This window comes from Pinus tabuliformis, chromosome 6 (genome assembly GCF_031772625.1).
Source record: "Pinus tabuliformis cultivar Carrire ecotype Pingquan chromosome 6, CPIR1, whole genome shotgun sequence".
In the NCBI taxonomy this organism is placed as follows: Eukaryota; Viridiplantae; Streptophyta; class Pinopsida; order Pinales; family Pinaceae; genus Pinus; species Pinus tabuliformis.
The window spans coordinates 1,189,720,205-1,189,738,608 of NC_142292.1; positions in this window are offsets into that span (position 1 = coordinate 1,189,720,205).

Sequence of the window (18,404 nt, forward strand, 5' to 3'; positions counted from 1 at the left end):
AGTGATTTGGTCACTTAAACTATCGCTCTCTTCAGAATCTATGTAAAGAAAATATGGTGACAGGTCTTCCAATGGTATCTTGCAGAGATGGTGTTTGCTCCAAATGTGTACTTGGAAAACATCATCGGGATAATTTTGAAAAATGTGCCTCTTGGCACGCCTCAGCCCCTTTATAGCTCATGCATAGTGATTTATGTGGTCCACTTCCAGTTGCTTCATTCTCTGGCTACAAGTATTTCTTAACTTTCATTGATGATTTCTCCAGACGCACTTGAGTATACTTCTTAAAACTCAAGAGTGAAGTATTTAACATGTTCTTGGCCTTTAAGGCCTTTGTTGAAAAACAATCTGGACATCAAATTCTTAAGCTAAGATCTGATAATGGCAGAGAATATGTTAAAAACACATTCATCAACTTTTGCACTGAGAATGGAATTCAAATGCAACATATTGTTCCATATACTCCACAAAAAAATGGTGTAGCTGAAAGGAAGAATCACACCTTAAAGGAAATGGCTAATTGTATGCTTCAATCTAAAGGACTTAGTCTTAATTATTGGGCAAAAGCAATTAACTGTGCAAATTACATAATAAATCACACTCCTACTAAGGTTTTAAATAATATCACTCCAGAAGAACCATGGAGCTCAATCAAACCAGATGTAAGTCACTTGCGTGTTTTTGGAAGTGAAGCATGGGCCCATATTCCATATGAGAAACATAAAGCTTTAGAACCTAAGAGTGAAAAATGTATTTTTGTTGGATATTCTGAAGATGTCAAAGGATATAGACTTATTCCACTTAAGTCCAAAAATGTTATCATTAGAAGAGATGTAAAGTTTGCTGAAAATATATCGGCTTGCGAGCCTAGTTCGGCGGATGTGCCACCTCTCCCTATCTCTTCTACTTTTGAAAATATTTCTTCTTCAGATGATGAAAGCGAGGATGAAAATCCTCCCCCACCTTCTCAGGATCCTCCTTCAGCTCCACAGCTTCCAAAATGGGTCCGTGCTACTCGGGATGTAGCAGGTGATCTTGCCGGTGATCCTACAGATCAGCGACGTACACGTTCTCAGTTCGAGAGAGCCTCTTCTTTACTGGCTCAAGCTTCAATGAATTATGATTCTGACACCTTTGCAGAAGCTTCAGGACATCCATATTGGGAAGCAGCTATGAATGTAGAATATCATTCATTATTGGCAAATGATACATGGGATCTTGTTCCTCTACCAAAGGGACGAAAACTTGTTAGATGCAAATGGGTTTCCAGAACCAAGTATGGACCAGATGGGAAAGTTGATAAACATAAAGCTCGTCTTGTTGCTAAGGCTTTTTTACAAGTTGAAGGCGTTGACTATACTAAAACCTTCTCCCCTGTTGCCAAAATGAACTCTATCCGCCTTGTTCTTTCCCTTGCTGCCTCTTTCAAATGGGAAGTCCATTAGATGGACGTTAAATCCGCCTTCTTGCATGGAGACTTGCATGAAGAAATATATATGGAACAACCTATTGGCTTTATACAAACAGTCTCCAGCCTTGTATGTCAGCTTAAGAAATCCCTTTATGGTCTCAAGCAAGCTCCTCGAGCTTGGTATGCCAAAATGGATAACTTTCTTTTAGAAAATGGCTTTTCTAGGTGTCATTCTAATAATACTGTCTACACCAAGAAAGTGGGCAAGTCTCTTATCATTCTTATTCTTTATGTTGATGATCTTATCCAAACTGGTAGTGATCCCAACCTTATAAACCATGTGAAGTCTAGCCTTAAAAGGAAGTTTGAAATGACAGACTTAGGACACTTACATTATTTTCTTGGTCTTCAAGTCTTGCAATCCAAGGAAGGTATTTCCCTTTCCCAATCCAAGTATGCCTGTGATATTCTACGCCATTTTCACATGGAAGACTGTAAGCCAGCCCCTTCTCCCTTTCAGTCTGGAGTCAAACTTTCAATCACTTGTACCTCTCCTGAAGTTGATGCTACCTTATACCGTCAACTTGTAGGAAAACTTTTGTATCTAACCCATACTCGTCCTGACCTTTCCTTTGTTGTTGGCCTTGTTGCTCGGTTTATGCAAAACCCACGTGAAAGTCATTGGAAAGCAGCTAAAAGAATACTTCGTTATGTTCGAGGTACAGTTCAGTTTGGGATTCATTACAGTGCCGTAGCATCTCCTCTATTCGTTGGTTTCACTGATTCCGATTGTGCTGGTGACCCTGATGATCGGAAGTCTACTGCAGGTTATGTGTTCACTCTTGGTTTAGGACCTATTACATGGGCTTGCAATAAACAAGGTTCCATTTCTCTTTCTTCAGCAGAAGCAGAGTATCGTGGTGCCGTAGAAGCTAGTAAGGAAGCCTTGTGGCTTCGTCAGATCTTGTCAGAGTTTGGCTTTCAGCAGCAGCATCCGACTACACTTTGGCGTGATAATCAAAGTGCCATTCAACTATGCAAAGATCCAGTCCAACATCAGCACAACAAACACATTGAACTGCACATGCACTTCATCAGAAAGCTCATTCATGACCATGTTCTTGAAGTGAAATATTGTTCAACAGATGATCAAGTTGCAAACATCTTTACAAAGGCTCTCATAGAGGCGAAGTTCACTAAACTTCGATTTATTTTTGGAGTTTAGGAAGTTGTCACTAAGGGGGGATACGCTCTAGTGCCTCCTTCCTTCTCCTATTGTGTCATATTTGTAAATCCTTCAATCCTATCCCAAGTTGTTCTTAAGGGGGGATGTTAGGATATTTTGACACATAGGAAATAGTTAAGTACAACTTGGTCTAGTATAGAGTTAGGTATAGAGTTAGGTAAAGTCTGTTTCTTTACTATGTACATTTTGTAACTTACAATCCAACGGTCACAATATGTAGTGATCCGACAGTTCATTCTCTCCTTGGTATTACCGACACTTGATTCATGGCTTAACACCCGATTGGTCCATGATATCTATTTAAAGAGCATGGAGGGTCATTTGTAGGTTAACCATTCATGAGAGAAGCTTATGTAAATTTTCATTCTTTTATTGATAAATTGCCTGAAGTGGTCACGTTGGCTCAGGCCGTGGACTGTTTCCCTCTTTGAGGGTTTTAACCACGTCAAGAGTACTGGTGTATTGATCTGCGATCTGTTTGTGAGCGGTGTCCTTTGGTGTTCTGTCTGAGGAACTTACCCTGTAAATTCCTACAGTCGCTAGATATCATTAGATACTAGGGAGGTCGGTCTTATCTACAAGAACGACTTATCCGACCGACAAGAGTGATTAGAGAAAAATATCATAATCCTACCCTCAATGGGGAGTACAACTGGGGATAATGAAGGTCCCATCCTTGTTGTTGCTACAAACCAATAATAAATCAACGAGAAATAAACAAAAATAATGGAAAATCTAATGCACATAAATTAGGAGGACACTTCAGAGATCAAGACACACAAGACCTTTTTGGTAGAAACCCTAAAAATTCTCAATTTTTTATGGATTAGTGCGACTATAATGGTAAAACACCATATTGAGAGAGGTTTTAGCGCGACCGTTTCTTGAAAAAATGTGTTGGATGAGAAAAATTTAGGAAAATGAAAAGAAATTCAAAGAGAGATCTAAACTTGACACTCTAAACGACATGTTACTCAGATTTCAGATCCATAATGAACCTAAATTATAAATCACTAGGAGGTTGGCCAAACTAATAAAAAATACCAAACATAAAAAGGAGGTTTGAAGGGTTATAATTAGCTCCCCAATGGAGTCACCATTTTATTGTGCAGGGAATCCTTTCTATAGACAAAAATGATCCCTCTAGTCCTGTGGGAGGATCTAGCTACAAATGAAGACAAATATATGTAAACTTTCCTAGCTTATACTAGAAAACACAAAGGAGGATAGATCACCTACCTCACTCTGATGCTAACATCCATTGGTGTCGTCGTTGATTCTTTTACTTCCAAGTTCAATCTCCTTTTCATCGTTGTGGATGAATACCTGCAAGGAATATCACGTGGAGACAACAAACACATACATAGAAAAATTCATTCTGATATAAACCATGTAAGAGATCAAGGAGTATTACACTAAATGAGCAATAATTAACAAATTTATGGAAAGTAAGCACATAATATATTATTAATATATGGTAAAGGGAGAATTACAACCACTTAATACTTGATGTTGGAAGCCTCCTTTAGGTGAGCTTCCAAGTCTTAGCCTTAACCTTCAAGCACTCCTTTCTCCTTAGCAAATGGGCATCATTTGAACATATTTTAGCACTAGGAAGGAAACCAATCAATAGCCAACCAGTTGTGGATAGTAGGTATCTCATTTATAGGGAAGGAGAGGGAGTTAGAGGATCCATAAAAGGAGGGAGAAGTTCCACATCTCAAGGGAAAGATTCAAGAAATTAGGATCAAGGACTAGGAATGGGAGGTCTCGTTCCAATCATCATTCACCTATAAACAACTTGTCATTCTTGAGACTTCTAGTAATAGAAGCTTCTCCTCCACTCTAGGAAAAACTACTTAAAGAGGTTCAACATGGGTTTTATTGATAGAATATGCACTAAAAGTGCTAGGAGAGTATAATGCAACAAGTTACAATCACGGGTCACCAGATATGAAAAATGCGTTGATCCTAAAAGTAAGGATTTTTGACAAGTTTCTTCAGAGGAAAGTCATATTCTTTTCTTCAGGGATGATTCTAAACATGTTTCATGATGAACACAATGACAACTTTTCATCATTTTGTGATATTTTCGGCATTAATGACACAAGGTTCGATAATTCAGGATATGACATAGGGAGTTTGAAAAAATATTGTATAACAAGATACCAGGTCTACCACCTAAATGGGATATAGAATTTACTATTGAATTTATTTCTGGATCTGCTTTAGTGTATAGAGAACCTTATCACATGAGAATTCTAGAATCCACTTAGCTGAAAATGTAGCTGCAGGAGCTGTTGGAAAAAAAGCACATTCGCCCAAGTGTGTCACCTTAGGAAGCCCCTGCCTTATTTGTTAGGAAGAAAGATGGCACCTTGCAGCCTTGCATTGATTATAGCCAACTAAACAAGATAATAGTCAAGAATAAGTACCCTCTACCTCAAATTGAGGATTTGTTTGATCAGGTAAAGGGGGCTACAATGTTTTCAAAAATTGACTTATGATCTAGATATCATCAAATTCAAATCAAGGATGAAGATATATGTAAGACTTCCTTTAGAACACACTATGGGCATTATGATTTTGTCGTCTTACATTTTGGGCTTACCAACTCTCCCGTAATGTTCATGTGTCTTAAAAATATCATATTCCATTAATACCTTGATAAATTTTTATTAATATTTATTGATGACATCCTTATTTACTCTAAAAATATGGAAGAGCACAAAAAGCATATGCAGATAGTACTGCAAAATTTTCGAGAGCATCAATTATATGTTAGTTACAGCAAATGTGAATTTTATAAGGATTGAATTCAATATTTGGGACATGTCATTTCCCAAGAAGGAATAATTGTGGATCTGAAAAATATTAAAACTCTCATGGAATGGTCTATTCCCCAAAATGTAGTAGACATTAGATCCTTTTTTGGGTTGGATGGGTACTACAATTGTTTTATTCAAGGATTTTCTAGAGTAGCCTACACTCTTACCTCTCTACAGAAGAAAGGGAAGGATTTCCAGTGGATGCCTAAATGCCAAAACAACTTTCACCAGTTGAAACAATTGCTTAAAATAACTCCCATATTAGGAATTATAGACCCATGAAAATAATTAATGGTCTGCACGGATGCATGTAAGAAAGGGGTTGGAGGAGCTTTAATGCAAGAAGGTAGGGTAGTAACCTATGAGTCTCAGAAGTTGGAAGAACATGAACATAAATATTCTTCCTATGATTTGGAATTAACGGTGGTGGTTCATGGCTTGAAATTGTGGCAACACTATTTGTTTGGAAATAAATTTATCTTTTTGACTAGCCATGATAGTTTAACAAGCTATTTTAAACATCCCAATCTAAATCCATGAAAAGCAAGATGGGCTACCTTTTTAAGTGAGTTCGATTTCGAGATTAAACACGTAATGGGAAAGCAGAACAAAGTGGTTGATGCCTTAAACATAAATTTGTACTTTTTATATGAAATTTAATTTAGCCAAGTTAAAATGAGCTTTGCAGAATATATTGAATATGTTGACCCAAGGGATCTAGAGTATCATTTTCTGTGGTAGAAATCAAAATTACATAATAGAAAGGAGAAACAACTAGGGTATGGCATTGATGAAAATTATATGTTGCCTTATAGGGGCATAATTTATGTTCCTAACTAAAAAAGTTTGAAACAATTAATTTTGAATGAAAGCCACAAAACCCCTCTTGCCTCTCATCCTGGCTATCAAAAGTTAAGCACTTCCTTGAGAAAATATTATTTCTGGCCCAGTATGAAAACAAAAGTAGCAAAATATCTAGCGAAGTGCATGGAATGCCAACAAATGAAGGATGAGCATTAGAATCCCATGAGATTGTTGCACCTATTTCCCATTCCTGAGTGGAATTATTTAGAGGTTATCACTCTTAACTTTATTACTAGTCTACCTAAATCTAGGAGGAAGAATTATTCTATAATGGTTGTAGTTGAAAAATTAAATAAAGCTTCACATTTCATATGGGTGCAATCCACTTATAAGATAGTGCAGATTGTTAACATCTTCATGAGAGAAATTTTTCGGGTTCATGGCTTGCCTAAGAAAGTAGTGTCTTACAAGGATGTGAAATTCACATCTGCCTTTTGGAAGGCCTTGTTCACTAGAATAAGTACATAGGTACAGTTCAATACTACTTACCATTCTTAGATAGATGAATAGATTGAACGAGTAAACCAATTTCTTGAAGACATGTTAAGAATGTGCGTAATGCAACAACTAAGTAAATGGGAGGAATATCTACACTTGGTGGAGTCTGCCCATAATAACAACTAACATGCTTCTTTGAAAATGAGTCCATTTGAAGCATCGTATGGGCATAGATGCAGAACGCCTATTAACTGGGGTGGTCCTGAAGATAAACTCATGTTAGGGCTAGATATGTTGAAGGATATGGAAAGTACAGTAAGGAAGGTGAGAATAAATCTAAATCTACACAGGACAGATAGAAAACCTATGCGGATAAAATGAGAAGCTATCAAGAATTTCAAGTAGGGGATAATGTCTATGTGCAGGTTAAACCCATGAAGAGCACCTTGCAATGGGGAGGTTGCACAAATCTAGCCCCCTGCTCTTACAACCCTTTTCAGATCCTTGCTCGCGTTGAACTTGTAGGTTATCAGTTAGCCTTACCTAGTCACATATGGGTGCACAATGTGTTTCATGTTTCACTATTGAAAAATTATATCTGCAATCCTAGATATATAATTAGTTGGAAAGATATACAAGTAAGTGGCTGGTAAAATGAAATTTATACAAATAGTTGAAAATACTTATTGGTGGAGAAATAACTAATAAAGTTGAATATAGGCTTCTGTGATCCATATCAAGTTTTTGAGAAGATTTTTTGGTGAAAATCACATCATAATTCATTTGTCGACGCATTTCAAACCAACAAGTGTGGTTCATCGTCAGGACAAGTTGAAGAATCATATCATAGCTGTAGGATAAATAGAGAGAGCAGGTCATCTAACGGATACATTTGACCAGGAACGAATACATTTGACCAGGAACGAATACATTTGACCAGGACTGGGTAACCGAACGAGACCAAGAGATATGGAAAGGGAATATAATTAGTTAATTAATTAATTAGTTAGTTTTATTATATTTATTTCTTTTGTGATTAAATGTAAATTGCTTGCATTCAACTAAATTGAGACTAAAATACGAACTAACTAATAGACTTTTTTATTATTCAAGTCTAAAAAGATTTAAATAATAAAAAAGCCTATTAGTTAGTTCTTAGTTTACTATCAATTTAGTTGAAAGCAAACAATTTACATTCGATCACATAAGAAATAAATATAATAAAACTAACTAATTATATTTCCCTTCCATATCTCTTGGTCCCATACAGTTACCCAGTCTAATGAAGTCGTTTCCTGGTCAAATGTAGTTTTTCCTTGTCAAATGTAGCTTTTAGATGACCTTCTCTCTCTATTTATCCTGCAGCCATGATCTAATTCTTCAACTTGTCCTAACGATGAACCACACTTGTTGGTTCGAAATGCGTCGACAAATGAATTATTATGTGATTTTTGCTTAAAACTCTTCTCAAAAACTAATAATGTTTTTTATTAATCGTTACAGATTCAACTTGACATGGATTTTTGTTGATAATTTGACTAATTTTTAAATTAAAAAACAACAACTTAAGGTTGACATACTCTAATAAAATAATATTAATGTGAAAATAATAAATTGGGTACAAATTACTATACTTGCAAGTTATATTGTAATTGGTTTTTGGTCAAAGACTTTGACTTCAATTAAACCAAAACAAATTATAAATTTTTAATAATGTTTTTCAAGAATCTGGATTAAAACAATTTTTTGGATTTCCATTAAAACTAGGTCCTCACTTTTTTCTCAATCATATTTTGGAAAACACCCCAATGAAGTTCATTTGATATTAACATTACATACACATTCTTTGCACATTTTTTTTTTAATTTTTAGTTTTAAAAGTAAAAGAATTATCAAGCATAGATGAATGAGACATTTTAGTGATGGTAAACCTTGATGATATAGGAGACTTCATAATCTTTTAGACTTTGTACTATCATGTATGAAAATATGATGTTTCTATTACTTTTGAAATTGGCATTCGTAATGTGTTCTTAATTCATCTTGTATATCCATAAGCATTTTTTAAAATATTTTTGTACTAAATCACTTAAGCATACATTAAATCAATTGTAATAGAATGGTTAAAGTGGCTAGACTCAAAGTTAGATACTATGGTTGGAATTCTTTGAGCTAAAAAGCTTAGGAAAAAGAAAATTAATATTGTCTTATCATCTTAATATATTAAGTATACAATAGTTAAAGAATCATTTGCCTTAGAAAAAAAACGAGAACAAGAGTGGAAATGCAAGGAAGAAGGAGTCTAAGAAAGAAACCAATTTATTATGCAAAAAATAGAACCAACAAGTAAACGAACATGGCTTTTTTGATCATTGAACACCTAAGTCCTATCACAGCCTCACAATAGTAGGAGGAATCCATCCAAGGAGATTTGCTAGCACACATCTTTATAATAACTCATTATATGGAGAGACATTGCTTACTTTAAACACAAAGAGCCTAGTTTAAACTAAGTGGTTGAAGTCCCACACCACAGGTATACCAAAGTATAAAAAATAAAGTTATACATATATATTTTTTTTAATGCATAAGAAAGAAACCACACAAACTTCTATCTACTCTTATTTATCTAGCAAAGCTGGCCAAATTGAGAAGATTGTTAGACAATTTAGATTCCCATCATGAATTACTTTGAATTATTGTTATTAATATTTTTTATAAAAATAATATATATATATATATATATATATATACATATATACATATATACATATATAACAAAATTCTTAACCATAAATATTTACTTTTACTTTACAATAGAGGTTTTTAATCTAGAAATAAGTTTTTTTACAAGACTATGAACTAATATTATGACTTATTAATACCGCATGTTTAAAAAAACATAACTTACTTTATATGCCATTTGTTCATATAACCATTTTCTAATTAATAATTAAAAGGAAAAAAAAACATCAAAATATTTTTGAAAATAAACCTCAACCTTTTAATTTAAATATATTATTATAAATATTTAAAAAAATTAATTTATGTATACTATTATAAATATTTAAAATATTCTAGAGATTAAATACTTACTATCCACTTAATATTTATTAATAATTAAATTAAAATTTAAAATATTAATTACTAATTAAAATAAAATTTAAAATATTCTATAAAATTAAATATTTACCATCCACTTAATATTTATTAATAATTAAACTAGAATTCTAACTACAAAATACTACTATAACACTTAAACTTTAACTTTAGTTATTAAGAGCAGATGTGAACCTGAAGCGTTTATTGCACTTTCGAAAACTCCGTAATGTACACATGGATGACTCTGTAACGGCAAACTTATGAATGAGTGACCATACATTTGACTTCCTTTTCCGCAATCACTAAATGCGAATATGAAGAAGACCTTTATGAATGGGTGATGATACCTTTTCTTTTCTTTACAACTAAATAAATGTGAACATAAAGAGGTTTGACACTGACCAAATGTGAACGCCAAGAGATGACAGAATCACTCACCACATAATATATATTTTGTATGGAAGGAACCATATATTATACATAATGTGATGTCAGAATCAGAATCACTCACCACATAATATATATTTTGTATGGAAGGAACCATATAATATATATATATATATATATAAAATATGTGAATAACAACAAAATTTGAAAGAGACATAAACTTGTTTATTCATGCTTTTATATTGGAATGTGGGAATATGCGATTTTTTAACTAGCTTTTTTATGAATTTTTTAATATTTATGGCTCTTCTCATGTGCGTAATTTTGTCCATAAAACACTCAACTGTCTTTGTTCCAGGACATTTGACGGAATAGAATGTTATATAACCTATTTAATTTATAGGTATAAAGTATGGGTTAAAAATCAATTTTTTTATTTTTTTTAATTAAATAATTTTTTTATAAATATTAAGATTTGAGGTGTATTTTTTATGATATTTAGTGGTAAATACAATTATTTTTATTTTTATTTTTGAAATAAATTTTATTTTTAATGATATTTGATAGGGCATACAATTATTTTTAAATAATTTTTATTTTTAATAAATTCTGTGAGATATAAAAATTTTCCATATTTTTATTTTTAAAATAATTTATATTTTTGACAAATTCTACTCACAAACCCATAAAATTAGTATTTTTGCCTTCCACTTTGTTCTTATTTATTTGGCTAGACTTTGTGATATGCATAAAACTTCTCAGTCATACTCTATATAAACAAATAAAAAAATAGAAATTTAAAATTTTTATTATCTATTTTCAAAATAATCAATTTAATAATTTATTTTTTCAAAACCTTAATAAATTTTATAAAATTTGTTTAAATCTATCGCAACTAATTAAAAAATTTTCCAAACCTTAATAAATTTGTTTAAATTTATGAAAACTAATTAAAAGTTATAAAAATTACAAATGACTAAAGTTTGCACGTAAGCGTTTAGATTTACTGTTGGTCCGCTTGACCAACCAATCGTTTTGATTTACCATCCGTACCTTAAGATTATTATAATGCTTCGCTGCAGGCTGTTCAATGAGCTTTGCAGTGCATTTTTTTTTCCACCATGAAGCCTTCTTTCTGTTGATACTTTTGAATCCTCCGCTACGTAAATCACTACACTCGAAAAGGGTGGATGCTTCGCTATCAAGAAATTAATTCCCTTTATGTGTTAAGTGTACAATATGATTCTAAATCTTGGCATCTATCAAATTTTCCACAAACTTCTCTGAAAACATGTTAGTGTCTTGTCCATCATGAACCCTCACAACCCATCCATTTAATATTTCTATTAATCAGTTAATGACTCAGTTAATTTCAAACCAGCCAAATCTATTTTATTTATCTTGAAAAATAGTTGAAATAATAGAATATCCCTCTAGCATCAGGAACTGAGATCAACTCCCAACAACAACTGGATAATTGGCATTGTCGTATAGGGTTTAATAATAATTCACAACCACCTCCTCAGTTACTTAGATTACAGTGGGGAATGTCACTTTCAGCCATTAAATCTTCGTCGGCATAATTTCTTCTAATGTTACTTCCATGATAGAAGACTCTGTATTTTCAGTCTTCCATCTAACGGAGAAAATACGAATATGAGAATATTTGATCTAACACAGAAACTAGCAATATAATTTGGCATTCTTCTTCTTTAGGGTTTTGTATGTATGGATGTGTGACGGATATGAAATTATGCTCTTGGGCATCTGTTTGAAAATGTGGCAATTGTTTTCTGTAGAACTAGAATGAAAGAATATAGAAGTACTTTTAGCACTCTAGCGGAGCTAATTGACATGCATAGCTTTGTATGTTGATTGATCAGGTATCCTCAAGCATCATTTCGATGTTAAATTTCTCTTTGTCCACCAGATTTTCAACCAAACAAATATTTATTAAGTTTATGGATGAATTATTTTCTTTTTCGGCAAAAAAACGATATATATATTTATAATGGGAGCATATTACATATAGAGAGATTCCAAGACCATATCAGAGACGACTTATCAATGCTGAGTGAGATCTCGCTCCCCATTCATAACATCATACATCACATTAATCCAACCGTTCCCCCTAGCTCAGCTCAGAGTGTTTAGCCACATATCAAGAGAACAAAATAAACATGTAAGACATTTTATGAAGCCGTATTCACATTCACATGTGGGTAAAGCATATGATCCACATACTCCACGATATAAACGTCAAAGCCACTGTAGTAAGGAGAAGGCTAGGGAAATGTACAATCATATATATAAGATAAGGATAGATTTTATATAAAAAAAAAGGGAAATGTACGATAGGGATAGATTTTATAAAAAAAAAAAAAACAACTATAGTTATTTAAAAAATGGAAACACTCTTGCATCCAATGTAGTGTCTCTCATCTTGATTATAATGTGCATACCATCCAGTTGCATCAGCAGACCCTCTTTTGACAATCCTTGGTTGTATTCTGTCAATTTCCAGAGTGCTTGTTGTTCAATTTTAGCACCTCCTTGTACACGCTGAACAATGACTTTTGAATCACCAAATATATGGATATCAGAGACATTGAGAAAGTGTGAAAACCATAACAATCTCCATAGAGCCACCGCTTCATCCCTTGTATTTGTACCACTTCCTGCATTCCATTGTACCCAAAATTCCTATTCTTTGGATATAACAATCCAAAATGGGCATCCACATTTATTCCTCTGTGCCACCTTGTCAAAAAATCCAACAGGGTATTCCATTTCAGAGCATGGTATCTTACATGGTTCTCTTTTGGGCCCATTATCATGAGAAAAACCCATAGCATGTGAAGAGATAGTACATTCATAAACCAACATAAAGTTGTCCTATGAGTTCTCAAAATTTTTCCTATTTCTCCATTTCCAAATCATCCAAAATAGAGTAGGGGGATACTCCTCCAATAGGTATTATGAGAACTCCACCATGTCATGCAAGTCTGAATATTGTCAAAACGGATACATGGAAAACCAATAGTATGTGCCAATTTTAGCCAAACCAATAGTATGTGTCAATTTTAGCCATACCTTGACCGTGTGGGGGAATTTAAGAAACAAATGAGCATTGATGTTATATCTGGGATCCCCAAATTATCGACAGGTTCTCCAAGAACATTGAAAATTCGTCCGAGAGTAGCTCCACCAACTGGAACACTTAGAGGAGCTCCCGTGTCAATCACTCTCATTCCTCTCGTCAAACCATCTGTAGCACTCATAGCTACAACTCTAACCTTATGATTTCCTAATAATTGTTGTACCTCACAAGTAACCTGAATTTCTTGACCGGCTGTACCTTGACCCTTAACTATCAATGAATTGTAAATATTAGGCATATTACATGGAGGAAAAGAGACATCCAGTACTGGGCCAATGATTTGAGCAATACATCCCACATTTTTTTCTACACGTGCGGAAACCCCAAGAACAAGAGGATTTTTTCTCATACAAAAATGGAAATAATTTCCATGAAGAACATATAAATATGATTTTGCCAATATCATCAATAAAAAAAATGTTCCATATTGGGTCGATCAGACCAGTAAATAATAAATGGAAGTTACCACCTTGGTAAAATCCAACTTTATTGAAAAGTTTAAATTCATCCATATTTGGAATATGAAGTAGGTAGATGGATATGACTAAGGATCATGAGGAAGTCTTCGATTTATCTATAACTAGAACCAATTTATCCATAAATTCCAAATACTTTTGGCCAATCTAAACAACGTTTTCCCGTACGTTCACCACAGAATATGTCCAGATCCCAATATACCCAATGCCAGATAGCTGCCAAAAAGCACAGGCCAGAAAACATGATATGTGCCCCGGCCACACCTTCATAACTCCAAATACCGGGATTAATTACAGTTTCTCCGGTGATGTTCCGTCCACTCCATGAATCCTTTATTCCCAAACGAGTCATAAAAGGTATAACGAACATACCTTGTCTCCACATTGGATCAAGAACATGATCGGATGGATCAAAAACTGCTAATTCGTACAGAGTCATTGAACCAGCCCAACCAACAACTAGAGTTGTATGCATTATATGTACAGAAATTAACCGTCCAGGATCATTCAATATGACGGTATGAACGTGATACCAAGGCAAACCCATGCAAACACCCCTTTATCGGAAAAAGTAGACACTATGTAACTTTCTCACATTGGATTGGAAGAGATCATGTTATCAAGCTAGACGCGGATCATCCCGAAAGTGAACATCTATTCACTTGGAAATTGCTAATGATGGAACAGGTTTGAAACAATTTTGTTCATACATATTAGCAGGAGAGGCAAAGATATTTTATCATTTGTATGTACCAATACACAATGTAGGGATTGGTCCCATTTATATTGATAAAAAAAGAGGAAAGAAACGAGATATTCTAATCCTTCCATTCGTTCATGAACGATACCTTTGCAATTTATGGACTAAGTCAGATATAATTTTTGATGAAAAAATATCATTTTTCTACTAAAGAGTGGAGCTATTACTGTTCCATAAACAGTAATACTTTACTCCGGGAAAAAATAAAATACTGAGTTCAAATGCTCAGTCAAAATGATAACTTTATCATTTTGTGCTATGCAATTAAAAAAATGTCAAAATAGTAAGTCTCTAGGTTAATGGGCCTTTTCCGTTCCGTAGAAAGATTTGGGGTTATTCGTTTTCAGGATCAATAGTGGACGAACGGAGAGAGAGGGATTCGAACCCTCAGTACGGATGCTCTGTACTACGGATTAGCAATCCGTCGCTTTGGTCCGCTCAACCATCTCTCCAGGATGGAAGAGTTCATGTGCAACAAAATGAATGGTGGAGTAAAGGTGTATATCATAGTATGTACAGATTGTATCGGCAATATAATGAATATTGCCATTATTCAGTTGGATAAAGAACAATCCAGTCAATCATATTGTTCATTTTGTTAAAAATAGTTCTGTATGACTGATTTTTTCTGCTTTTCTTGGCCTGGCCGATGGCCAGGCCAAGAAAAGCAGAAAAAATCAGTCATACAGTGCTTGACCTAATTTGATAGCTAGAAGAAGACCTGCTGTAAAAGCAAGAAAACAAGCTATCAAAATTTTAAGCTCTTCCATATCTTCATTCCCTCCCCAATCAGTTTGATTAAATGCGTTACATGGATTAGTCCATTTATTTCTCTCCAGTATCAAATTTTATTATCTAGATATTGAAGGGTTCTCTATCTATTTTATGTATTATTGTAAAGATATCAGTTGCTCAAGGCCATAGGTTCCTGATCGAAACTACACCAATGGGTAGGAGTCCGAAGAAGACAAAATAGAAGAAAAGTGATTGATCCCGACAACATTTTATTCATACATTCAGTCGATGGAGGGTGAAAGAAAACCAAATGGATCTAGAAGTTATTGCGCAGCCCACTGTTCTGACTCTGATGGTTGTATCAGGCCCTTTAGTTATTGTTTTGAAATAGATTCAATAGCGGCTAGATCCAGAGGAAAGTTGTGAGCATTATGTTCATGCATAACTTCCAAAACTAGGTTAGCACGATTAATGATATCAGCCCAAGTGTTAATTACACAGCCTTGACTGTCAACTACAGATTGGTTGAAATTGAATCCATTTAGGTTGAGAGCCATAGTGCTTATGCCTAGAGCGGTAAACCAGATACCCGCTACGGGCCAAGCAGCTAAGAAGAAATGTAAAGAACGGGAGTTGTTGAAACTAGCATATTGGTAGATCAATCAGCCAAAATAACCGTGAGCAGCCACAATATTGTAGGTTTCTTACTCCTGACCAAATTTGTAACCTGCATTTGCAGACTGATTCTCAGTAGTTTCCGTGATCAAACTGGTATAGGTTATCCACAAAAGGATTTTTTTCAGTGAACGTGCCATGATCAATTACCTTTCTTTCCTTTTTTTTTTTATGGATATCCAACCATTCTTACTCACGTCGACGAAGGATTGAAGCATCACTGTATCTATTTCTCTTTCGACTTTTCTTTCCAAGTGCACTATAGCCCCAGGGGGTCACAGGTTTTTTCCTGCCAATTGGGGTTCTTCCTTCCCCACCTCCATGAGGATGGTCTACAGCGTTCATAGCTACTCCTCTTACCTCAGAACGCTTACCCAACCAACGTATAGCTCCGGCTTTATCGAAACTTCACTTTATAATTTTTTTGATTGGATGGTTTGATTATATACATATCTAGAACGAAACTATGTTTCTGATCCATGATCTCCCATATGATTATTATCATGTTAGACTTTCCAATTTTAGGGGAGACATCCAAATATATTTATAGCTCCCAATAATATTACATATAGGCTAATATTACCATATATAAGCTGTTAATGAATGAATTGATCCTATTTTGAGCTACTAAGATGTAGAAGGGGGTTTCATCAATAGGATCAAATTGCACTAGATTAGTCATCTCTTTTTATGTATCTCTGTCACAATGGTTTGGGCATTATGCATTATAAATGGTAGAGATATGAAGAAAGATAATTACTTTTAATTCTCCTAAAGGATTGAGCACTTATTTTTATCCAACCATAAAGGAGGGAAAAAATGGGACCCAATAGGGGGATGAATCATTGGGAGGAGCAGAAACAGAAGAAGAATGAATCAAGATATCTGAAACTACCCACATTGAACAAAATTGTGCACCACAGATAAGAGCTAATGAACAGACCTGCAATACCATAAAAACACATTACAATTCCTTGTGGAACAAAGAGTATTTGCTGAGATGACAATAGGGGTATCAGGTTCTCACCAAGATAACTCGAGATCCCGACTAGGAAAAATCCTAGTGAACCCAGAAAGAGGATACAAGCCCAAAAGAAATTACTTCTTTTTCGAGACCCTGTTATGGGTTCTATCCAGAGCCATTTGGATCGACGATTCATAAAAAATTGTATTCAATTCCATCCTATTGAAGTTGAGGGAATAGCCAACTTTTTTATCCTTTGGTTCCCAAACTCTTATGAACTATCTATATAGATAGATAAATTTTCAGTTAAGTCAGCCAAGTTTGTCTTCTTGTCCATTCTTACCATCCATTTCAAATGGGTCCTTCCCTAATTTCTCAATTTTAGAAACAACATTGGATCAGTGGAGTATAAATATCTCCTAGAATAGATATCTATACCGTATGAAAAAAGAAAACCAACCACATTAACATATTGACCCATACCTATTTATTGACATATGTGTAGATCCTATCTATATATGTATATGAATATGAATAAATATCCATATTCATATATATATATAATTTGGATATTTATACCTATTTTGTGTCTATAAGAGTTCTATCTTATATCATCTAAAATAGATATAGATATCCTATATGTTCTCCAATTGAAAGATCTAAGCCCATTTATTAAATCTGATTTGATCATATTCATAAAATCTCGTCATTATGAATATACAGATGAGAAAGAACCATTGTAATTGCCAGAAGTAATAAGCCGACTAAAGGCACCAAAATAGAGGGTAGGATAGGGAGTAGGTTATGGAGTAGGTTAGGGAATAGGTTAGGCAGTAGGTTAGGAATTATCATAGAACGAGTACCTTACTTAATCAATGAAATGTTTATCCATATTACAAAGAATAATTATAAGGTCAAATAAGTGATGGGACCAAATAAGCGGCCCCATTCGTCCTTCTTCATAGAATACATGTATGCAAGTGTTCGTTGTTCATTTCCCCGTCTCTCCCGAAAATACTAAAAAAGCATTTCCAGTTGGGGCAATTTTTTTTTTAATAAGATCTCGATGAGTGTTGTTGGGAAAAGTGTCTACTCAGAACGCCCCTATCCCACTAAGGTGTGACAGTGCCTTAGCAACAAACAAGGAAAACTACTTTCGTATTCTTCTTTATGAACTGTAAATGAAGAGGAATAGGATGAACTAACCTGTGTCTTGCGCTAGTCCTTTGATCGAATCTCTCTCCTCTTTGACAGCTTCCAGCTACCTGCTCCTTCACTTGCCCAGCTTCACCAGGTTCCTGCAAGATCACAGAAGAGGAAAACTACACAAAGACATGGATTTACATTCATAAATAGCT